The sequence below is a fragment of the Sminthopsis crassicaudata genome, chromosome 1 (genome assembly GCF_048593235.1).
Source record: "Sminthopsis crassicaudata isolate SCR6 chromosome 1, ASM4859323v1, whole genome shotgun sequence".
NCBI lineage: Eukaryota > Metazoa > Chordata > Mammalia > Dasyuromorphia > Dasyuridae > Sminthopsis > Sminthopsis crassicaudata.
In genome coordinates, this window is record NC_133617.1 from 222,332,916 (window position 1) to 222,358,457 (window position 25,542).

At 37.8% G+C, this 25,542-nt stretch overlaps 1 protein-coding gene and 1 long non-coding RNA gene across 3 annotated transcripts in view; both read right to left on the reverse strand.

Annotated features, from left to right (window-relative positions):
• The window catches only part of RALBP1 (ralA binding protein 1), a 55,283-nt gene extending 53,025 nt beyond the window's left edge, over positions 1-2,258 (reverse strand). Inside the window, exon 1 of one of the 2 annotated variants that reach the window (XM_074275044.1) lies at positions 2,146-2,258. The gene's annotated coding sequence lies outside the window, so the exon portion shown is untranslated. Of the gene's footprint in view, positions 1-416; positions 666-2,145 lie in introns of those variants that run through there. The other variant, XM_074275037.1, reaches the window with a different exon arrangement.
• Positions 2,259-3,746: 1,488 nt separating this feature from the next.
• Positions 3,747-25,542, reverse strand: LOC141546895 (uncharacterized). The gene is made up of 2 exons (XR_012483459.1): positions 25,430-25,542; positions 3,747-4,587 (listed from the first exon to the last, which is right to left on the reverse strand). It is a non-coding gene; the product is annotated as an uncharacterized LOC141546895 (long non-coding RNA).

The window sequence follows — 25,542 nt, forward strand, 5'->3', positions numbered from 1 at the left end:
TTTTTTGTTTTTTGTTTTAAAGGCCGGCTTGAGAAGAGGCCTGTGAGGACCTCTGGCACCAAAGGGGCGAGGAAGGAGCCTGACCTCCTGACCTACCAGACACCCAACCACAAACGGAGCCAGAGGACGTACAGGAAGAAAAGGGAACTGTCCCGAGGTGAATGGGGAGCAGGGGTGAGGCTGACTCCCCTTTCCCCAAAACCACGCCTCCTCCCCCAATCCCCGAAGTCGGGGGGGGTGGTGGAGAGGGGTGGCACCTGACAGGTAAGGAGGAGACGGAAGTATTAGACCCTCACGTGGCGCGGAGGCCGGGAAGGGAAAGGGAGCAGCCCCCCCCCCCCCCCAAAGAGGGGGAGGAAACGTCCCCGCAGAACACGAGAGGGTCAACAGCAGCGACTCCCAGGCACGCGACTGACCTGCCCCAGCCGCTGTGCGACCGACCTCTTCTAGCTGCCGCCGTCGCCGCTTGCGCTCGAGCTCACGCCGCCTCCGCCTCCTCTGCCGCGCCCCGGGCAAGCCCCAGGCGCCCCATCACCACCCCACCCAAGCTTTTCTACGCCGCCGCCTGTTTACAATGACTGGGACGGAACGGGGCCAGCCGGGCAACGCGCAAGCGCATCCCCTCCTCCCGCCGCTGCCGGCTTCCCCGGTAGCCTTTCCTCCCTTTGGACACACGGCGGAGGCCGTCAAAGTCACGACGCTCAGTGCCATTGCGCGGAGAATGCCGGGAGCTGTAGTATTTGAGAATTCGAGGCGCTCGGTTTGGCGAAGGAGCCTCCTTCCAGGCGATGAACTACAGTTCCCAGGGAGCATCCGCCGCGGCAGAGCGCGCACATCTCCAGCGTCTGCGCAGTGTATAGCCCGGGGTGGGGGTGGGGGGGGTCCAGCTAGAGAGGCGTGAACGTGTAGCTCGGAATGAAGTTTTTTTGGGAGAACTGACTAGACTAGGTGAAAACAAGCCAGCTGGAACCCTTTCTTTTGGGTCCTATAGGGGCAAACGGCCTCCACCTGTACTCCTCCCATTGCCCCTGTGCTTTATTTTTCCTGGCTGATTAACTCCCGAGAAACTAGTTAAACTAGTTTAAAAGCGCAGCCTAGTGCTTAATCGGGAAGATGGGGCGCCTTCCTGGCAATCCGAAGGGCGGGGATCCCCAGAAGGCTTGTAGGTGGTGGTATCAGAGGTGGGGCTGGCAGCAGGGCGGTGCTAACTAACTTGCACCTCTGCCCAGGAAACCTAGGGATTAGGCCGAGTTAGTGATGGGGGGAGGGGAGAAGTCAGAGAGGCGGCCAGGCGAATTTAGAGGGAACCTGCCTTCACCCGCCAGCTTACCTGGCTCGTTGTAGGAGGGCAGTTTGAATTCAGACTGAGGAGCCTGATCCCATCCGTAGCATGCAGAGTTAGAGTAATGAATAATGAGAAATAATGAGCGAGATTGCCTACAAAGCAGGTAAAATAACGAGAACCAGGAAACGCCAAAAATATGCTAAATGCGTAGAGAAGATGTGGAAATCCGGAGTCTGGGGGAGGTTTTACGGAAGCGCTTTTGAAAATTGAAGAGACTTCACTGGAAGAGATACTCATCCTTCCTCTTTGCTTCCATGTTTGCATTCCCATGTTTATAACCACACTTCCCTCCGCTCCCTTCCACCAGCACCTCCACCGCACACAGAAGTGAGCATTCCTCAAAATTCCTTCTTCTGCTCCTAATGCACTTACCTTCAGAATATCCCCGGCTCCCCTAGCTCCCTCAGCCTTCTGAATAATTCTCTGCATCTCCCCATTAGCTTAGACATCTAAACGGAATTCAAAATTTCCTCTTAACTGCTCAGGACTTCTACTGTTAAAATTCATTGTTTCTAGCATTTAGAAATGAATAAAATACCTTACGAGTATTGTACTCGTATTAGAGTGAGAGATTGGAAGTCATTTCTTGCACAACACGACAAATATGGAACTATGTTTAAAAGAGTTGCACATATTTAACCTCTCAGATTGCTTGCTGTTTGGGGGAGTGGGGAAGATAAGAGAGGGAAGGAGAAAAATTTGGAACACAAAAATTCACAAAAATGAATGTTGAAAACAATCTTTACATGTATTTGGAAAACAATCTTTTTTTCAAAAAATAGAGAAGTTAAGTGACTTACCCAAGGTCCAACACTAGTAAATATTGTATCTGGAATTCAAATCCAGGTGTCTTGCCTTAAGTCCATTAGGCACTTGACGTTAATCTACCAGGCTCTTCCTACTCAGGCAGAACTTGAAAATAATTTCTAACTCCTCCCTCTTCCCACCCCCTGCAATCTAATCCTGTGTGTCCTCATTGAACTAGAAAATGTCAGAGCTGCGAGGGCCTGATTCTGACTTTCTAATTTCTCTTTATCTATTCCCAGCCTAGGCATTCTCATTGCCCTGTACGGTGTCCTCCAAAATCCTCGTTAGGGTGGTGCATTTTGTTCAGTAGTACTTGGCGAATAAAGTAAAAGTAGATTTTTTTTTTAAGTGAGATACTTAGATAATTCTTTACCCGCTCAATAATTTGGTGAACTTTGTATGGCATCAATTCTTTTAAAATGAAGGTAAGTATGGCATTATTTTTCTCTAGACATGATGAGATCCTGAGTGGTGTGTTGTAAAGAAAGAAACTAAAGAATTGATCCCTGAGGCAAGCAGGGAGAAAGCACTGAGAGGGATCAGTTTAGCTCCAGAGTCCCACTCTTCGGGGATGTTGTCCAGTCTGAAATCCAAGTTATGTGAAAACTCTTGAGGCCCACCCTCTATAGAGGTCTCAAGCAGTCTCATTTTGCCATGTCCTGTTAAAAATCCCAGTCATGTGTCTGACATTTTTCCTTTAAAATTTACTTATGGGCCAACCCAGAGCTGCTGCCTTTCTTTGGGTCAGTCCACCACAGCACTCTGCTTCATGGCTTCTTTACTTCCTCCCTTTCCCCCCCACCCGATATGCCACCTGATATCTCCCCATGCTTCCCAATCCCACTTCTCCTCCTTAGTTCTAGGAAGCTAAGTCTTTCATAGGACTTAGTCTGCCAGCTAAGGACATGCCCCAACCTCATGGGGTGCTCCCTTTCTTCTGGGAAATTGTGATTTCCACTGAGGAACTTGTCTTTTATATATTCTCCCAACTCTGTTTCATATTTACCATTCCTGGTGTCTATTCTGTCTCTTCATTTTGTCCATAACCTGTTTCCCTAAATAAACCTACCTTTTGTCAAAGAGAGTGGCCATTGTGAATTCTTCACATGACTGAACTCCAATTTTTGGTGTCCACTATCATCTGGTGTCTACAACATCAGCATTTGGTCCTCAGACCACATCGGGCACAGATATTATTTTTATTCATCATAGATTTAGAGTTGGGGGAAAAAAAACTAGAAGCTGTTTTGTTCAACATTTTATAGACGAGGAAACTAAGGCCCAGAGATGTTAAAGGGCTTGTTCCAGGTCACACAGAAAATGTGATAACTAGAATTTAAATTCAGATCATCTTGACTATAGCCCTTGACTATAGCACTCTTTCCACTGCACCACATTGCTTTCCTTAGCTGACATTTTCTACAGTATTAATGGTTTAGTCACAGAATCAAAGACCCCAGAGAATATATATATTTTTGGTTAGTCTTCTCATTCTGAGTGATGGTACCAAGTAGGAAGTCAAATACACCTTTGTGAAATGTTGGGTCTGTTGTCTTTGGCAACATGTAAATGTAGAAAGCATTTTTCATGATTAAGGAATCAAATTCATAGAATTTTATTATTGAAAGTTGAATCAGAATCTGTATAATATAGAGATCAAGAAAAGTATCTGTTATATGATAGTTTTTTTTTAAAGCAAAGAGCTACATATATTACAAATCATCTAATCCAGTCATATTTCTTTAATATGAAGAAACCAGGGCTCAGAAAAATTATGACTTGCTTACCAAAATCAGACTAATGACAGCCAAAATTCAAGTCAGTTCAAGAAAACATTTAATAAGCTCTAATACCCTATGTTAATAAAAACAAAAATGAAAAATATTCCTTTTACTTAGAAAATTTAAAATCTTTTTTTTTTAATAGTTTTTATTTACCAGATATATGCATGGGTAATTTTACAACATTGACAGTTGCCAAACCTTTTGTTTTAATTTTCCCCCTCCTCCCCCCCACAGATGGCAGGTTGACCAATACATGTTACATATGTTATACATATATACATATGTTACATATACATAAGTATAAATTAAATACAATGTATTTATACATGTCCAAACAGTTGTTTTGCTGTACAAAAAGAATCGGACTTTGAAATAGTGTACAATTAAACTGTGAAGGAAATAAAAAATGCAGGCAGACAAAAATAGAATTCTATGTAGTGGTTCATAGTCATCTCCCAAAGTTCTTTTGCTGGGTGTAGCTGGTTCAGTTCATTACTGCTCTATTGAAACTGATTTGATTCATTTCATTGTGGAAAATGGCCACATCCATCAGAATTGATCATTATACAGTATTGTTGTTGATCTCCTTGGCTGCTCATTTCACATTGCATCAGTTCATTGTAGGTCTCTCCAGACCTTTCTGAAATCATCCTGTTGGTCAGAAAATTTTAAATCTTAATAGGGGAAGTAGGAAACTGGACATATATACGAATAAGTATGATACAAGTATAAATTGGATAGTCATGTGGTAGTAGAAATCAACCAACTATTTATTAAATAACCTACTATGTATCAAGTACCGAGGATACAAATGCAAAAAAAAAAAAAAAAAGAAAAAAAGTGGTCTCTTGTTTCTGCCCTCATTCTATTGGGGGATTCCACAAATTCACAAATAAGTAAATATAGAATTTATTCAAAATATAAGTATGTATATATTTCGTATATATAAAATGATTGGGTGACTGACATTAACAACTGGAGGAAAGAAGTGGCAATTGACCTAAGCCTTTATGCTACTAGGGCATCCCAGAAGTAGAAGCAAAGAGAGATCATTCCAGAAATGGGGATTAGTCTTTATAAAGATATGGAGACAGAAGATGAAATGCCTTAAACTAAGGCCAAGGTGTCAGTTATACTGACCTTCTTGCTATTTGTTAAACAAGATACTTGATCTCCACATTCCCAGCATTTTCATTGTTATCCCTCTTTGCCTAGAACTGTCTCTTCCTCATCTCTGCCCTGCAGTCTCCCTGGCTTCTTTCAAGTCCTAACTAAAATTCAAGTGTGAGAAGCCTTTCCTGATCCTCCTTAATGCTAGAACTTGATTATTTCCAATTTATCCAATATATATCTTATTTTTATGTAATTGTTGGTTGTCTGTCCATTGTAAGCTTGAAAGCAAGGACAATCTTTTGCTTAGGGCACCATGTATAGTACTTGGAATATAGTAAGTACTTAATGTTTCCTAACTAACAAGAGCTGAGAATACTTGCATATGCTGTCTTATGTATTTGAAATGCACTTCTTTCTCTCTTCTGCCTTATGATATCCTTAGCTTATTTCAAAACTCAGTTCAGATATTACCTCCTATAGGAAGCCTTTGCTGATATCCCTAATTGTTAGGTTCTTACTAAGTGCTAAATTGGTACTTAACAGTTCTCCAGTTCACACCTTTGGTTCCAGCCTTTAAGGTTTACCCCTTTGAACTTCTGAGGAGGAGTTTACATATGAAAAGAAGTTTACACAACCTTTAAAAGGAGCAAGGTCATTGGTTGAAGTAATTTTCCCATAAGCCCTTGAGTTCTCACACACCCCAGTCTCTGGGAGGATAAAAGAAGACAACATTGAGCTTGAAGAGTGAGTCTACTCTAGGCCAAAGTTGGCGGCTCTCTACAGGAAGAAGAGTCTGGCCGGGAGATTGAGTTGAGACAGCAGATCTCCCAGAGAGCGATCGGCAGTTTCTGGAGACAACAGAACATTACACCTAATTACTCTCCAAGTTGTCTTGTATTTACTTTAAAAAATAACTGTTATATTCTCAAATAGAATTTAAACTTCTTGAATAAAGATACTATTTTTCATTTTGTCTTTGTATCATAAACCTCTAGAACAGTATCTCATGGGTACTTAATAAGTATTAGTTGAATCAATGAATCAATGTAGTCAGGGAGCCCTCCCTTTTTGAACCACTAGTCCTGCTTACTACCCTCACGTTCCAGCTATCTTTGACAAGAGCTATCTCTTGACATGAGCAGGGTTGCTGCCTCCACCAACCACTGGGTAGCTCTCATAAGTAGGCAAACAAGATAGCTTAACCAAAATAATTCATCCAGAAGGAGATTCAAGAGTTGCAGGTGATTGGCCAAATCAAGGAGAAAATGAAAATGTTCTAGATGTCTTCAATCAAGAAATACTTATTAAACAGGTAGGTAACTTTCCTGCTACCTAAAATCATGCCCTTTCCCCTTCCATCCTGAAAAAATCTCCACTTGGTCCTTCCGTCCCTGCTAACATTTCCTATGTCTATTCTGCCCTTAGTAATGTGTGGTACGGAAATGGTGAGGGGTCACCATTTAATAAAAAAGCTGGAGAGAGCTCTAAAGAAAAGCAAAGTTTATTGTACATTCTCGGGAGAAGGGCGTCCCACCCTTCCAGTAGACAACTGAAGAGAGGAAGCGCCTCCTGTGGGCAGGACAGCCCCTTTAATCCCTAACGCAAAACGCCCCCTCCCACCACTGACCCTCATCCTCATTGGCTGAGCCATTCTAAACTCATTTACATTCTAAACTCGAGATCTGCCCATGAAATTGAACTTGACCAATAAGTACATAGTTGCCCATATTTAGCTCAAATAGGGAGGAGGTATCATGAGAGGGGAACGCAATTATGCCCTTGACTCGATGTTCACAGTTCTTCAGGCCTACTCAAACTCTGAAGTAGATGAAGCCTTACTTGATTTTCACAACTGTCTTGAAAGATCTCACCTCATCTCATTCAAAAGGAAAAGAATGAATTGAATAAACTTAGTGAAGACCTCTCAGGAGAATATGGCCTTGACCTGTGCTCTAATTATGACTTTAGACTTTGCAATAACAAATTGAGCTAGAGCTAAAAAGCTGCAGGTATTAGATTGTTTTGGATGAACATTTCTCCTTCTGTTCCCCTCATCTTTTAATTAGTATTTAAGTACTTAATAATTAAAAAGTTTGTTTCTGGGAAAGTGTGTGAGCCTGGACTCCCCAGATAATGGGATAAAAGGTAAAGAGGAAGGAAAGGGGGGAAGGGAAGTTTCTGTATCAGAGTCTATATAATCTTTTTCAATTTGTGCTTTGCGTTCCTCTACTGACACCATGTCTGTTGGTAGTTGCCCTTGCTCATGAGATCATAATAAACCCCCTTTTGCTTTTTTAACTGATTTTAATTTGAGTTGGGGTCATAGTTGTCCCACACAAGAAGGACTCTATGAGCTAGTTATAAGAAAGGAGGGCCTTCCAAGCATGTGGAATGGAGCATGTAAAGTCATAGATATGGAATGTCAGATAGAAGACAAGTTTGGCTAGATTGCAGAGTGTGGGAAGGGGACAAATACCAATTGAATACAGAAAAATAGATTGGAATCAGGCTATACAGAGCTTTGAAGGCTAAACAGAGAATGTATATTTTATCCCCCAGACATTGAGGTTAAGTCCAAGAGTCACATGGTCAACAGAATACTATTTCAGAAAAGCCATAATTTGTTGTCCAGAAGGCTTCCACATAGAATCTGGTCCAACTGCTTTCCCGCCCCACCCTAGAGACCATGGCCTGGAGGAATTGTTTTTCTGGAATGTCATGCTCTTATTTGGATATTCCCTAGAAAATCCCAACTATGCTTCCATTTCACTCCTCCTCAGGCTACCTCCTCCACAACTTCTTACTTTATACTTCCTCACCTTGCTCTTACCATTCAGTCCTGGAAGACTGAACTAAATTAACTCTGCCATTATTCCTGGAAGACCTCTGCTCATCTATTCCACTCTGAACCTCCCAGGTAATTTTTCAGACCAAAATACTCTTCCTGTGCCACTGTTTCCAAATGTGTGTTATTTTCTCCATAAGAATGTCATTCCTTTCTGAGGAAGCTTATTACTCTTTTGAGAGAATTAAACATTAGCACAAAATTGACTCTTTCATGAATTGGACTTATGTGAGGTAGAGATGCACAATCATCAGCCTTTCTCTTTCTGATTCATCTAAATCCAATGGCAAGTCAAAAGTCAAGACAACTAACTAGCAATGGCCCAAGAAACAATAGATGACTGTGAGAAATGGATAAGTATTTATTTGGTTTCCACAGTTAAGAAAATTAAATTGAGGAAGTGAAACAAATTAGAAAATTTAATCCAGTAAGGACAAGGAATAATCATGGGTGGAATTTATTTCCCCCCAAAAGAACATAAGTTCCTTGGGGACAGGGACCAACTTTTTTAATCGAGGTAGTGACCTGAAATTTGAAAAGAATCTTACTTTGGTAAATAAGGTTATTGATGAATCCAGGAATCAGGAAGGGAACAAGAATAGGTTCTGCAGCATCCAGGCAACTCTGTGCCCAGATCAAAGGTAAGAACATGGATTATCTAATATTGCCTTTGGTGCTAGAGCCATCTTGCTGGGTCTGAGATATCAGACAGGTTAGTAAAATGGCAAATTTAATGGTGCCAAGGAGTGGGAACTCCTGAAACATACATCTATATGAGATCTCATATAGTTCTGGAAGAGAGGAGATGTCAAGAAATCTAGAGTTGGGTAAATATTAGTAATTGCGGATCTCTGGAATGTGGAGCTTTTTAGGGTCTATATAAACCTACTGAGAACTGTTCACTCTTGCATTCCCTTGCTGACCCTGTTTTGGTCAACACTGAGAATGTTCTTTGTCATGAAAAAATAATAAATTCCTTTTTTCTTGTCCTAAGACAAATCTTTGATTAATTGGATGATGATGAGGAGGGGTTAGTGACACTTCTCACACAGCATCCTGCCTTGTGGTGTTTTTCTCTCATCTCTCTCCCATACCCTGTGGGATCTCTCCTCTCAATTCTATACCATGCTAAATCTTATTTAGCCTGTCAGCTAAGGTCATACTCCAACCTCATAAGTGTTCCCTTTCTCCTGCTAAATTGTGTGTTCCATCAGGGAATATATAACACAACACAAAAATAAATTAATAATCTGAATAATTTATTAAATAATTAAACATAATATATCACAAATGTGAATCACAGATATAAATAAATTTAAACTAGAGTATAATATAGTAAAATTTATAATATAGTAAACATATATATTTTTTATATTTATAAGTGTATGGGGAGGAAGGGAATAGCCAATGGAACTCCATGCTCAGAGACTGCCTACCCTTTGGAGGAAACTGGGGATTCTGCTTTGAAAAATGAATGATAAAGTGCAAGTCTAAAGATAAAGTCTATGGATAGACATCCTAAAATTGATTCTGGTCTGGTGAAGGATTTTAAAGGTACTTTGTAACCAAGTTGACTCAAAAATTTCATTTGCTTTAATAGATTGGTGCTCTCCTCTAGATAATTTATTCTTTTTGTAGTTATTTTGAGTAAGATTTCTCTATTATTGCCCCTTGAATTTTGATATTATTATATAGAAATATAGTTGATTTTTGTTGGCTTGTATTCAAGACTTCTTCTTTGCTAAGGCTACAAATTACCTTAATTGGTTATCTTTGCTTATCCTTAGGATTTTTAATCAATTTTTAATCATGGATACTTTAGATGGATACTTTTTATGATATTAAAATCATCATCTATTCTCTCTCTTTCTCTTTTAGTTTTTTAGTTTGTTTTTTTTCCAATTTTTAAAAAAATTTTCAAAACACATAAATAATTTTTCAACATTGACCCTTGTATAGCTAGCCCTATATTTCAGATTTTCACCTCCTTCCACCCACCCTCTTCCCTCAGTGGCAAGAAATCCAATATATGTTATGTATGTTAAAATATATGTTAAATCCAATACGTGTAAACATATTTATACAATTCTCTTATTGCATAAGAAAAATCAGATCAAAACAGAAAGAACATGAGTAAGAAAACAAAATGCAAGTGACATTATTTTTTTTAAGCTCTTATTTTATTTTATTTTTTTCACAGTATATATGCATGAGTAATTTTTAAAAATAATATTATCCCTGTATTCATTTTTTCAAATTATCCCCTCCCTCCCTCTACTCCCTCCCCTTGATGACAGGCAATCCCATACATTTTACATATGTTACAATATAACCTAGATACAATATATGTGTTTAAATACCATTTTCTTGTTGCACATTAAGTATTAGATTCCTAAGGTATAAGTAACCTGGGTAGATAGACAGTAGTGCTAACAATTTACATTCACTTCCCAGTGTTCCTTCTCTGGGTGTAGTTATTTCTGTCCATCATTGATCAACTGGAAGTGAGTTGGATCTTCTTTATGTTGAAGATATCCACTTCCATCAGAATACATCTTCATACAACATTGAAGTGTACAGCAACCTTCTGGTTCTATTCATTTCACTCAGCATTATGTAATATTGATGTTGCCATGTGTAATGATCTCCTGGTTCTGCTCATTTCACTTCGCATCAGTTCGTGTAAATCTTTCCAGGCTTATCTAAAATCATCCTCCTGATCATTTCTTATAGACCAATAATATTCCAAAACATTCATATACCATAACTTATTCAACCATTCTCCAACTGATGGGCATCCACTCAGTTTCCAGCTTCTTGACACTATGCAAAGGGCTTCCACAAACATTTTTGCACATGTAGGTCCCTTTCTCTCCTTTAAGATCTCTTTGGGATACAAGCCCAGTAGAAACACTGCTGGATCACAATTTGGTAATTTTGGGGCATAGTTCCAAATTGCTCTTCAGAATAGCTAGATCTATTCACAGTTCCACCAACAATGTATTAGTGTACCATTTTTCCCACATCCCCTCCAACATTCATCATTATCTTTTCCTGTCATCTTAGCCAAGCTGACAGGTATGTAGTAATATCTCAGAGTTGTCTTAATTTGCATTTCTCTGATCAATAGTGATTTAGAACACCTTTTCATATGACAGGAAATGGTTTTAATTTCTTTATGAGAAGATTGTTTGTTCATATCTTTTGACCATTTATCAATTGGAGAATGGCTTGGTTTCTTATAGATTTGAGTCAATTCTCTATATATTTTGGAAATGAGGCCTTTATCAGAACCTTTAACTGTAAAGATATTTTCCCAGTTTATTGCTTCCCTTCTAATCTTGTCTGCATTAGTTTTGTTTGTACAAAAGCTTTTTAACTTGATACAATGATTTCTAGTTCTTCTTTGGTCTCAAATTCCTTCCTCCTTCACAGGTCAGAGAGATAAACTACCTAGCACAGTTCTTTAACATTTGGCTTTAACAATGGTTCACATTTTATGAGTTATAATAGCACTTTCCTTATAAGAATAGTGTAAGGTAGGTAGTACAAGTATTATTTTCCCCCTTTCATAGTTTACTACATTAAGGCTTGGTGATCTTATGTGACTTATCCAAAATCACACAACTATCAAAGTTAAGATTTTTTTCCCCCATCTTTTCCACCATTCTCCTTCACCCTTGAACCTTTGTAATAAAGATGCATAATCAAGTAAAGCAAAGCCCCACTTCAGCCACTGTCCAAAAAATGTGACTCATTCTGTGCCATTGCCTTTCTATCAGGAGGTGAGAAACAGGCTTCATCATTAGTCTTCTGGAATTATAGTTTTTATACAACATTCCTATATTTAGACCATATCTATAACCTATCACCTTACCTCTCAAATATCTCAGTTAGTCCCTTCAACTCTAGAACTATGTGATTGGTTTTATAGAGTTTGGCTGTTTAGATTGAATGTTTAGATAAAACTCCCATAACCCGTTAAGTCTAGCCTACCTAGAGCTGTTCCCTTTTCTGTATTTATAAATAAGTGGAAAAGTTTTTCCAATGAGGGCAACATGAGCACAAGGACTGAAATCAAAACCCTTTTTAATTATTCATAATTTCCACTGAATTTGTTCTGGCTTGTCCTTCAGTACATGATTATATAAAGGCTTGGTCAGGATAGCACATGCATCAATCCATTTTCTACAATTTCCTACCAGACCTAAGAATTTCCGGAGTTCTCTCTTTGTCTCAGGCTTGACCCTTTGAATTATCTCCTCTACTCATTATGGATCCAACCTGTACTGAACTAGAGAACTGTTAAGCACCATGCTAAACAACCATTGTCTCTATCAATTCCACTGACTAAGCACCTTATTACATCAAGTTTTGGCTCATAACACTTGCCCACTTTACCCCTGCTTCAGGGAACAGGAGTAGCTGTCCTAGGACTCTTACTATTTGATATTCTAGTTTGGTTATAGGGACGAGGAAATATTCTCCCTTGACTCTTGATATCATCAGAGTTCTTGGTGACAAATCAATTCCTTGAGACAATTGAGTTATTGAAATTCAGGCCACTCCTGAGTCAATTAAAAATACCATTTCTTTCCCTTTGGTCCTACCCTTAAATTTATCAAGGGCTCTGGGTAGAATTTTTTTGGAAACCCATGACATCCCTAATCCTCAAATTCCATGAAGGAACAAACCCTTTGTTCCTCTCTCTGTTGATGGCAGTTTCTTGACAAGTGCCCCTTTTTCCCACAAGTCCAGCAAGTGAGGGGTTCTTTCTGCTCAGCCTTTCCATTTCTCCAGTGGGGATTTTGACTTAGTCCTTGTTTTCTGTATTTTAGATTCCCAGGAGACTGTGTGTGACCTCTTCCCTGCAAACTCTCAGTCTGTTTCTTAGTGAATTCCATGACTTTCTGAACTGCTTGCTTGAACAGCTAGTTTCTGCTTCTCATCATCTTTCCTCACAAAAACCTTAATTGCTTCCTCTAAAAGATGTTCCAAGGGTCTCCTATTCTATCCTTCTATTTTCTGTAACTTCTTTCTAATGTCTGGTCAGGCATTGGTGACAAAATGGACCCTTAACATGCTTTTAGTATCAGGACTTCAAGGGTCCAGTCCTGAGAAATTCCTAATTCTGTCACTCAATCTAAGAACTCTGAGATGTCTCCTCTTTCTGTTGCATTGTTTCAAAAGCTTTTTCCAAATTCTGAGGTTTTGGAACAGCATTCTTAATTCCTGTTATTATTAATTCCCTTAAATACTGCATAGGCTGCCTATGAACATGGTTATTATTGTCCCAATTTGGATCTTGTAAAGGGAAACTTTTGTTCTGCCAGGATCACCCCTGCAGCAGGTAGGTGATGCTGCTCCTATTCTGTCATGGTGGCTCACCAAATAAGTTCTCTGTTCTCCCAGGTGAATAACATATTCATAATGTGCATTAACTCACTCCAAGATAGAGCCTAGGACCCAGGAAATAGTCTAATTGTTCAGATACCCCAATGGAATCTTCCTTTAGAGACTTCAGTTCTTTCTTAAAATTCTTCACCTCAGCTGCCATTACAGGGGCATTGACATAACCTATTTCACCCATTTGCATTGGAACATCCCTTAGCAGACACATATTAGTTTTAGGATGGGACTTATTGGGTGGAAGGAAATTCTCTAAATCTTTTTTAAATTGCTGGAGTCTTTTCTGCAAAGCCCCAAGTGTCTTCAGCAATTTGCCTGAATCTGATATTCCTAAATCTATAAGAGAGTCGCCACCGGGTCCAGAAAGGGTAGAGGAGGACTCTGTGGCTTTACTTGGTGTGGAGACTTGACATATAGGATGGTGGGAGGGCAAGAAGAGGGTTCCAGGAATGGGACCAGTTCCCATTCTTTCCCCTCCACCTTTGTCTGAGCCAGGATCAGCTGGGCCCCGGGAGCCAGAGGCTAGTGTACATATATTTTCCTTGGGGTTTGGAGGTCATGTTCATTATGTTAAATTAAACTGCTGGCATATCCAATCTTTGGAGGACCCATACTTAGGCCAAATTGCTCTTCCTCCAATGTTTTTGTCACCCATACAAAACAACAGTACTTCATCATCTTATTTTTCTCTTTTCCCTTGTATTTTGGCAATTCCCAATTCTGTAACCGGTTACCTAAAGGACTATCTACTGGTACATTCAAGTTCTTTCTCTGTATTTGAGGTTTGGACTGCTCTTTCTCCAATTTGATGTCACCAGACACCTTCGACTTAATGGGTCTCCCACCACCAGCAGTCACCTCGTAGCATTCTCAGAGAGTTCTTTCCCTTGGGATCCATAGTCCCTGCTAATTTGGATGGGAGCCATCACCAGTCTTCTGAGTCTAAGACTCCTGAAACTGACCCTCAGATCTTCCTGAATGCTTACCTCTGGGTTATGGGCACATAGGTTGTCTGACTACAAATCACAATCTTCTCCTGATGCTGACTGGTATCTTCTTCCAGTATCTTCTGAGCTTTAGAACTGTTGTATTTTCTGTTTCACCAAGTTCCTCCGCTTCAGGCTATTTCCTTTAAGGAGAGGGAGGCCCTGTACACAACCTTCAGAACCGTAGTTGTAAATCTCCGGGTCAGGCACCTTCCCCCCAACTCTACCCCTGTCAGCATGCCAGCCCTCTCCCCATGAAGGAATTATCCCAGATGAGCCCCCAGAAACAAAGACCTTAACTCAAATTGACTACTCAGAGGCATCTCTAGGTGCAAAAAGAGAGATTCTTTATTTAGGTTCTCATGAAAAGTGGGGTGGTCCCTTCACCAGAAAATCCAGAGTAGGGAGAGGTGGGGTGGTCCCTTCACCAGAAAATCCAGAGTAGGGAGACCACCTTACAGAAGCAGAAGCAGGGTTATATAGCTGAAACCCCCCCCCAACCCACCCACTTCCTGATAATCTTTAAAATTATTGGCTATCTCCATTCTTATTCCCTTATTTGTCTCTGATCAGTAACCAGGATGCAGGTGGGTTTCTATGTGGAACTGGGGGTCCCGGTTTAGCAATAAGGGTTGGGTTAGAAGTATTTCAGATATTCTGCTGGATAAACCATTAAGCATGAGGGTCTGAGTTGTTTCAAATATTTCTGTGGTTAAGCAATTAAGCAAAAGGGGCTGGTAAAAAGTATTTCAAATATTTCTGCATTTCTTGGTTGCATTCCTGCTTGGCCACCCCTACCCTTGCTTATAGCTGTTTCTTGCTCACATCTTGACAAGAGGTCTCTCAGCTCATGCAATGATTTCTCTTTTCTCTAAAGTCAGATAATTTAACAGAAACTTGGCACTAGGGTCTGAACTACCTCAGTTTACTATCTTGAGAAGTCCTCAGTTCCTTATTTCACTCAAATACAATGAGTGAATCATCCTTCCTCTGAAAGAGTCTGCACTCTTAAGAGGAAAACAACAAATATCTTACTTCACCTTACTTCCACAGATACCTATACACATAAGCACATCTGTATATGTATTTATACAATAAACATAAAGCTTTATGTAGAAGGCAGTGCTTGAATAAGCTTCTATTATGATGAATACAGAAAGCATAGAATGAGTATTAAGTGATGCCAAATGGATAAAATTGAAGTAAACAGAGTCAGAAAAATAAGACACAGCGACTTTAACAATGTAAATGGGAAGAACAAAATACTGAGTGTTTCAAACTGAGTGTTGCAAAATGATAAAACTTAACGAGGAAGAAAAGTTATTAAGCTTTTACTATGTGCCAAGTACCTTACAATGTCCCAAGTCTTGGGGATTTAAATAAAAGCAAGCAAGATAGTTGTTTACCCTCAAGGAGTTTACATTCTAATTGGGGAAGATAATAAATGTGGGGCCTCCAAACAGGGGGAAAAAGAAAGGAGGTAAGGAGAAGGTGAAAATGAGTTGAAGCATTGAAAGGGCACTACTCAGGAAAGGATTCACCAGTGAGATGAGGAAGGCCCTAGGATGAAAGTTTCCAACAGTGGCAATGCTTTTTATTTGTAAATTCTGGAATACTACAATCTTTTCAGAATCATTTGTGACTAACCAAAACTAAGTGCAAATAGGCTGTAAGATATTTACAATGATGACAGTCTTTAAAAAAAAAAATTGTCCCCAATTAAATGTAAAAACAATTTTTAACATTTTAACATTTTTTAAAACTTTGAGTACCAAATTCTCCCCCTCTTTCTTTCTCATCCTCCTAAATTGAGAAGACAAGCAATTTGATATAGGCTATTCATGCAGTGTCAGGCAAAGTTCATTTCCATATTAGTCATATTGTGAAAGAAAACACAAACTAAAAAAAAACCCAAACAACCCCAAGATAAAGTAAAGGTTTGTTTTGATCTGCATTCAATTCTTTCTCTGGAGGTAGATAACATTTTTCATCATAAGTCCTTTCGAATTGTTTTAGATCATTTTATTGCTGAGAATAGCTATGTCATTTACAGCTAAGATGACCTACTTTTTAGAAACTGTGAAAGGAATATCATTAAGGAAATGTACAATTAAAAAAGTAGTTTGGTGGGAATAAAGAATAATAGATGGCCCCAATTCTCCACTGGTACCCAAGAAATATTGAGGAAGACCTCTAGGAAATTGGGTGAATTCTCATGGAAAAGTTATGGAAGAAAATGGTCTTTAGAATAATTTCTATTATTTCTGGGTTAGGGGCACTTAACCTAGGGTTCACAGATATATGTGGACTCCTGGATACATATGATAATAGTGATTTTTTGAAATATATTATTTGATATTGATAATAAGTGATAAGAGTTCAATATGAAACCAGTTAGGCTAAGTAGTCCTAACAATCATAAACATATAACAGTAACGTTTATTCTGAACTTTTCCACCATCCTTACTTAATCTGAATTTATGTAAAGCATATAAATAATCATGGCTCCTGATTGGATAAGGATCCCATCCAACTGAAATGACATTGTGCCATCACTCATTTGACCCTCTCTCAATTTTTAATCCTGATTAGAAAACTGCTCCAATCTACTGAAGTATTAATAAATGACTCAGGGAATTTCTCCACTACATCTGGGTTTGATTAGTTATATCACCTCCCACAACTATTACTTGTTTTCAATCAGTTCCATCTTTACCATATAAAGTTTTGGTGCTTGGATCCTATTCTGAATGTGTGTTCCTACTGAAATTTTGCATTGTACACATCTCCTTCATGTAAGTGACTCTAACTCTGTATTTAGTCACATCTCTCTATCTTGTTAGTGTGTTTGTGCTTTTGTTTTTGTCTGCTTGCTATGCCACATAATACTAAATCTCATGCATTCATTAGCTTTCTAAGTACCAATTTTCTGTAAGTTGTTGAACCCCTGGGATCAGGGGACAAAGATATCAATTGGCCCTATGTTGTCCTCTCTGGGAAATGGGCACATCTAACTGATTGATTTCAAGAAAATCATTGCATGAGCTGAGAGACCTCTTGTCAAGATGTGAGCAAGAAACAGCTAAGAGCAAGGGTAGCGATGACCAAGCAGGAATACAACCAAGAGCCTGGTAGCCATGTTCTTGGCCATCCCCTAGCAATGGCAGTGACTCTGAGGGAAAACCCTACAGGGATGGATTGGTATCTCTACGTGTGGGGCCACCTAGTGACAGTAGATTTCAGGGGATCTGTAGCCTTATTTGGGGAAAAAAAAACCTCATCTTCATTTTCATTGACTTCTACTTGAAATTAACATTTCCTTCAATTATTAATGTAAGCGAAAAGCATTTTTCTTAGAAAGGGTCCATGGGCTTCACCAGAAACAAGGGCATACCTAACACTGAGAAAAGATTGAGAGCTTTAGCCTTCTCTCAAATACAAATTTCTGTTTGACATTTATATCCTCTCACCTTTCATTTCCAACCTACCATTCCAACTTTATTATGTATTTTTCCCTTTCTTTTATTAACCACAGTGTATCTAAAAGGAGCTTTTTGTTGATTTTCACATACAACATTTTGTATCCCATCTTCATTCCTTTATAGAAGTTGTTTCTTATGCCTAGAATGCATTTTGCTGGCCTTTTAACAACCCAAATTTTCTTTAAAACTCAACTCAGTTACCTCCTGCAGAAGTTATTTTCTAATTCCCACTCATATGCTAGAGCTTATGCCCCAAAATTGCCATATCTTTTCCTCAAATAGAATATAAACTCCTTGAGATCAGGGACTGTAGTGTTCTGTTTGGTTTTCTGGAGGTCTCTAGACCAGCCTTCTTTTCAGTAGAGTAACCATCACAAGAATAGCCAGGTGTTAAAGTCCAAATTCCAAATTCTTTATTGTCTCCTTGCCTGGGGCCTGGATAGCTTTCTTGAGGCCCTTCAGGCAGGCCTTGGTCTCAATGGAGGGAGGAGGAGGACAGGCCTGTCTTTCCTTGGCTCCGAGAGCTTGAGCTCCTGCCTCCAGTCCTCTTGTCTTCTCTGGCTCTGTCTCAGAGCTCTCTGAGTCTTTCTCTGGCTCTGCCTCTGGCTGAGTTTGTCCCAGGTTTATATGCTCTATCTTAATTACATCCTCATAGGTATGAATCTTGTGGAACTATATTAAGTATTAAGTACATGTACTGACCTAGAGAACTGTTAATCACCATACTAAACTAGATAACCATTGTCTCATCAATTCCACTGATTTAATACCTTGTAAGATTTTAAGTACAGAGTTCTGGCCCATAACAAGGAACAAACAAGGATCTTTGTGTCCCTGTATCTAGCATAGTGCTTGACACATAGTGGGTACTATATAAAAAATGTTTCTCCATTGATTGAAACAGTATGGAGTACCATGCAGAGTGCTTTAGAGACAAAAAAGCCTGAGTTCAAATTCCTACTCAGATACTTACTAGCTAAGTAATTTTGGCCATCTGTTCCCACAATTATAAAGTGAGGTTATTAGATTCCATGGTTTCTAAGTTATCTTTCCACTCTAAATATTCTCAAGTCAGGAGCCATGATTGTTTACATGCTTTACATAGGGTCAGACTAAGTCAGGATAGTGGAAAAGTTCAGACTAAATGTCACTGTTTATATGTTTATGATCATTAGGACTATTTAGCCTAACTAGCTTCATATTGAACTCTTATCACTTATTATTAATATCAAATAATATATTTCAAAAAAAATCACTATTATCACATGTCTATATACATCTGTGAACCCTAGGTTAAGTACTCCTAGCCCAGAAGTAATAGAAGTTACTCTAAAGACCATTTTCTTCCATAAATTTTCTATGGAGAATTCAGCCCATTATTCTAAATCTTTGACCTTATGGTTGATTGGTAGAAAGGATCTGGCTGAGGAGCCATGGATTGATTGTGATCTGAATTGATTTAAAGGACTCTCTACTTCTGGGAAATCACAAATCAGTCAAGTTTGGGACTGGATGGATGCAATATGACTCAAGTCTGGAAAGTTACAATGGGACTAAATTGTCAAAATGAGATCTAAACTAAGCTAACTAGCCAGAGACCTGAAACTCCCTACTCCAGAAGTGTGAAATATTTAGCAAAGAGAAAGAATATAAATATTCAGTTAGATAATAATGTTTCACACTTTTTTAAAAAAACAAATTTTTTAGGTCTTTACATTAAAGATGTGATTATTGGAATGCACAAAATCTAAGTTAATCCACCTCCAAGCTCCAGGCAAAACCACACCTAAAATTTCCTCAAAGAGATAACAATCCATCTTGTTTTGAGAAGGTGGTATAGAAACAACCAAAGTATAGTATTAAACAACAGAAACAATAACAGGTGATGGTAATCTTAGAAATTTTTTTTTAATTCCTCCTGCTGGTATTTAACTCCAATTTAATTTGTTCCCTCCTCAGGGAAGAGGTAGAATAGTTATCTTTTCCAATGTACTGGCATACATCTTTCCTTTGCTTGAGATAAAGAGGAGGGGGGAGAGGGAGAGGAAGAGGGAGAAGAAGGGGAAGGTAAAGGGGAAGGAAAAAGGGGAAGGAGAAGAAGGAAGGGGGAGGGAAGGGGAGGGAGAGAAAGTTCATTTTAAGGTCAACTACATATCAGTTATGTGGATAGTTATAGCTCTCCCTTTTTCCCAGTAGAATGTTAACTCAGGAATAAAGATTTTTTTCTTAAAACAATAAAATGCATTTTTATTAATATGTTTTTACATTGCCTAATATTCCTCTTGTAATCCTCTATTTCTCTTTCCAAAGAGCTATCCTGCAAAACAAAAGTTTTTCCCCCCTTTTATATTAATAGCTTTTTATTTTTCAAAACACATGGAAAGTTTTCAATATTCACCCTTGGAAAATCATGTGTTCCAAAATTTTCTCTTCCTCTTCCTTTCCCCCCCCTCCCCTAAACAGAAAGTAATCCAATATAGATTGAACATGTGCAATTCTTCTAAACATATTTTCATATTTATTGTGCTACACAAGAAAAATCAGATCAAACAGGGAAAAAAATGAAAAAGAAAAAAAAATACAAGCAAATAACAACAACAAAGGTGAAAATGCTCCACATTTAATCCCCAAAAAGGATTAAAGAGGACTCTTTTTCTAAGTCTATTGGACTTACCTCATTATTGAAAAGAGCCACATCCATCAGAATGGATCATCATATAATCTTGTTGCCATGTATAATGTTCTCCTGGTTCTGCTTACTTCACTTAGCATTAGTTCATGTAAGTCTCTCCAAACCTATTTGAAATCAGCCTGCCGATTGCTTCTTATACAACAGTTATATTCCATTATATTCATATACTATAACTTATTCAGCCATTCCCCAACTGCTGGGCATCCATTCAGTTTCCAGTTCCTTGTTACTACAAAAAGGGCTGCCAGAAACATTTTTGCACGTGTGGGCCCTTTTCCCTTTTTAATGATCTCTTTGGGATACAGATCCAATAAAGACACTGCTGGATCAAAAAAAAAAAAATAAAGTTTTAAAAAAAAAATTTAAAAAAAAAAGGAAAAATGAAAAAATCAGCAAAATTCTTCAATAAAGGTTTGGAGCTCTTTGTACTGGCAAAAAATTGGAAACTAAGTAGATTCCCATCAGTTGGGAAATGACTGTTTTGGAATGTTATTGTTCTATGATAAATGATCAGCAGGCTGATATTATTCATAAAGACCTCAAAAGATTTGCGTGAATTAACACTATGAGAAGTGAGTAGAACCAAGAGAACATTATACACAGCAACAAGATTATGTGATGATCAACTGTGATGGACTTGGGTCTTTCCAACAATGAGATGATTCAAGACAATTCCAACAGACTTGTGATGGAGAGAGCCATGTGCACCCAGAGAGAAGACTATGGGAACTGAATGTGATCATAACATAGTATTTTCATCATTTTTATTGTTGTTTGCTTGCTCTTTTTCTCTTTCTCATTTTCCCCCTTTTAATCTGATTTTTTTTTCGTGCAGCATGATAAATACAGAAATATATTTAGAAGAACTACACATGTTTAACTTGCATTGGATTGCTTACTGTTTAGGAGAAAGGGGTGGGGGAAAACGTTCTCTTGGTTCTGCTCATTTCACTCAGCATCAGTTCATGTAAGTGTCTTCAGGCCTCTCTGAAATCATCCTGCTGATAGTTTCTTACAGAACAATAATATTCCATAACATTCATTTACCATAACTTATTTTGCCATTCTTCAATTGATGAGCATCTATTCAGTTTCTAGTTTCTAGCCACTACATAAAGGGCTACTACAAACATTTTTGCACATGTGGGTCCCTTTCCCTCCTTTAAGATCTCTTTGGAATATAAGCCCAGTAAGTAATACTGCTGGGTCAAAGAGTATGCATAGTTTGATAACTTTTTGAGCAACAATGAATAAATAAATTAAAAATCTGAAAATATATGCAGTGTACTGTATTATGGCTCTCTCACCTCTGCAAAAAAGTGGAAGGGATGTATTTTCATATCTCTCCTTTGAGGCCATACTTGGTTTTATAATTTTGAAACATTCAATTTCAACTGTTTTGTGGTTTCTCTTCCCATTTCGAACAATGCAATACTTATATTGTTTTTCTGATTCTGCTTATTTCCCTCTGCATTAGTTCATGTAAAATTTTCTATACTCTGTATTCTTCATATTTTATATATTATAGCACAGTAATTCTAATATGTTAATGTATCCCAATTTGTTTACTTGTTCCCCACTGATGGGCATCCATCTTGTTTCCAGTTTTATTTAACTACAAAAAGGGCTGCCATAAATATATTGGTGTGTATCAGTGTATAGCCTTACTGTTCTTCAATGATGGCATTCTTTCATTTACTGTCATTGCATCTCATTTAACACCATGTCTTGCAATTAGTAGATGCTTACCATTTGTTAATTGAATGCTATATGGGAAAATATTGGGAACACTAAGATAAAAGCAAAAGAATCCTTAACCACAAGAATTTACATTTTACTGGGGTGGGAAGGGATATTACGTATCCAAATAAATAAATATAAGACAATTGAGGAGGGAGATTGAATAAACAAATGAAAAATTCAGAGGAAGCATTATAGGATAACACCTGACCAGAGGCCTGAAAGACAATAAGAATTCCAAAGGTGGAAGTGAGGAAGGAGTACATTTCAAGCATGGGGATTCATTTGTGCATGGAGGCTGGAAATGACATTTCAAATCTGCAACTCTGATTTGACTGGAATGTTAAATATGTCTAGGGAGAGAATGATGTGAATGAAATGACACATTGCAAATAAACTCCTTAAGGGAAAAAACCCCAGGACCAAATGTATTTACTAGCAAACTTTGCTAAACATTTAAAGAACAATTAATTCCAATATTATATAAACTATTTGAAAAATAAGCAAAGGAATTCTACTAAATTCTCACAATTATGGTTTTGATACCTGAACAAGGGAGAAACAAAAATTATTGTTGTAACAATTTTAACAAAATTTTTGAATTGAATATATATAAAACTGAATATATCAATTTAAAATAAAATATTAGCAGATATGATAGCAATATATCACAAAGATCATAGATTATTACTATGTGGATTTTATACCAGGAGTGTATGGTTCAATATCAGGAAACAATAAACAGAATTGACCATCCAATAACCAAAACAACAAAAATAATATGATTATATCAATAGATGTAGAAAAAGCTTTTAACAAAATATAACACTCATTCCTATTTAGATAATACAAACTTTCTAAAACGTTTAGCAAGCATTCTCTATAATGCAAATCAATTAGAAACCTTTCCAATAACATCACAAGTAAAATAAGGATGTTCATCATCACCATTGTACTAAAAATGCTAGATATAGCAATAAGACAAGAAAAAGATAATAAAGGAATGATTATAGTCAATGAGGAAATAAAACTACCACTTTTTTGTGGATAATATTATGGTATATTTAGAAAACCCTAGAGAATCAACTAATAAACTACTAGAAACAATTGACAATTTTAGCAAAGTAGCAGATTATAAAAATAGCAGAAAATAAAATCATTAGCATTTCTATATATTATCAGCAAAGCCCAGTGGAGGGCCTGTATCCCAGAGAGATCATAAAAAAGGGGAAAGGACTTACTTACGAAAAAATGTTTGTAGCGGCCCTTTTTGTAGTGGTAAGGAATTGGGAACTGAGTGGATGCCCCTCAGTTGGAGAATGATTGAATAAATTATGGTATATGAATGTAATGGAATATTATTATTCTAAAAGAAATGATCAGCAGGATGATTTCAGAAAGGCCTGGAGAGATTTACATGAATTGATGCTGAGTGAAGTGAGTAGAACTAAGAGAACATTATACACAACAACAACAAGATTATGTGATGATCAATTCTGATGGACTTGGTTCTTTTCAATAGCAAAATGATTTAGGCCAGTTCCAATGGTCTTGTGATGGAGAGCCAAATGCACCCAGAGAGAGGACTATGGGGGCTGAGTGTGGATCATAACATAGTATTTTCACTTTTTTGTGGTTGTTTGCTCGCTTTATGTTTTCTTTCTCATTTTTCCCCTTTTTGATCTGATTTTTTCTTTTGCAGCATGATTGTGGAAATATGTATAGAAGAGTTGCACATTTTAAACATATATTGGATTACTTGATGGCAAGGCAAACAGGGTCAAGTATATGTCTGAGATTGCATTTGAATTCAGGTCCTCCTTACTCCAGCATCAGTGCTGTATTCACAGAGTCACCTAGCTGTCTCACAAATAAAGATATATTTAAACAGTTGGAGAAATATTTATTGTTCCTGTTTAGGCTGAACCAATATAATAAAAGTGATAATATTTCCTAAATTAGTTTACTTATTCAGCATCATATCAGGCAATTGATAAGTGGTAAAAAGATATGAAAAAAGACTAAATAATTAGAGAAATGAAAATTAAAATAACTCCAAGGCACTATCTTGCACCTATTAGATTGGCTAAGATGACAGAAAAAGAAAATGATAAATACTGAAGGAGGTGTATGGAAAAATAGGGATAATGTACTTTTGATGGAGTTGTAAACTATTCCAACCATTCTGGAGAAAAACTTTTATAGTCAAAAGGGCTATAAAACTTTGAAAACCCTTTGACATACAATTGCCAGATTCTATGGCCCAAAGAGATCAAAGAAAAGAAAAAGTACTGATATGTTTATATATATATATATATATATATATATATATATGCTCTTTTTTTTTGTGGTGGCAAAGAATTGGAAGCTGGGGGACTGCCTATAAATTGGGAAATGGGAAAATGAATTATATAATGTGATAAAATACTATTCCGCTGTAAGAAATGACAAAGGGCACAGTGTCAGAAAAACCTGGGAAGATTTAAGACAAACTACTACAAGTGAAGTGAGCAGAACCAGCAGGATAATGTACCCCCCAAAAAGCAGTATTGCAATAATCAACTGTGAATAATCTATTCCAATTCCAAAAGACTCATTCTGAAAAATGCTATCTATCAAAGAGAATTTATGGAATTTGAGTACAGATTAAAGCCTATTATTTTCTGTCTTTATTTTTCTTACTTCTTCCCTTGCAATCTGCTTAATATGGAAATATATTTTAAATGACTTCATTTGTATAATGGCTATCATATTTCTTGCCTTCTCAATGGGTTTTGGAGGAGGTGAGGGAAAGAGGAGAATTTGGAACTGAAAATAAAAATTTTAAATTTTGAAAATCCAGAAATAAGAGTGGGTGAGCTTTTTGCTCTATGTAAATCATGGCAGAGATTTTTTCCCCCCTCAATATTCTTCTTTTGAATAAACTAAAGAATGTTCTGGTGAGAAGTCATATGAACCTCTCTGGGCTTTCCTCATCTGTAAAATGAGAAAGCTAGACTAGATGGCCTCTGAATTCCTTTTGGCTCAAAACACATACAAAACTTTTGTCTGGTTAAAATATTTGAAAGACACTTGAAAATCAAATGAGCTAATATTTTAAATATTAATATTAACATTAAATATTGATATTTAATATTTAAAATAAGAAAAATTAAATCATAAAATGTTATAACCTAAAGAGAACAGACAGTCAAGCAATTTCCAAGTTTCCACTTCGAGGGCTTACCTTTCCAGGGACTCTAGAGTGGCTCTAAACTTAGAGCATCGCTTTGGGTTTGATGATCTCCCCAGGTGGGAAGAGAACTTGGGCTTGCCATGGCATCAGATAAGCGACCTTCT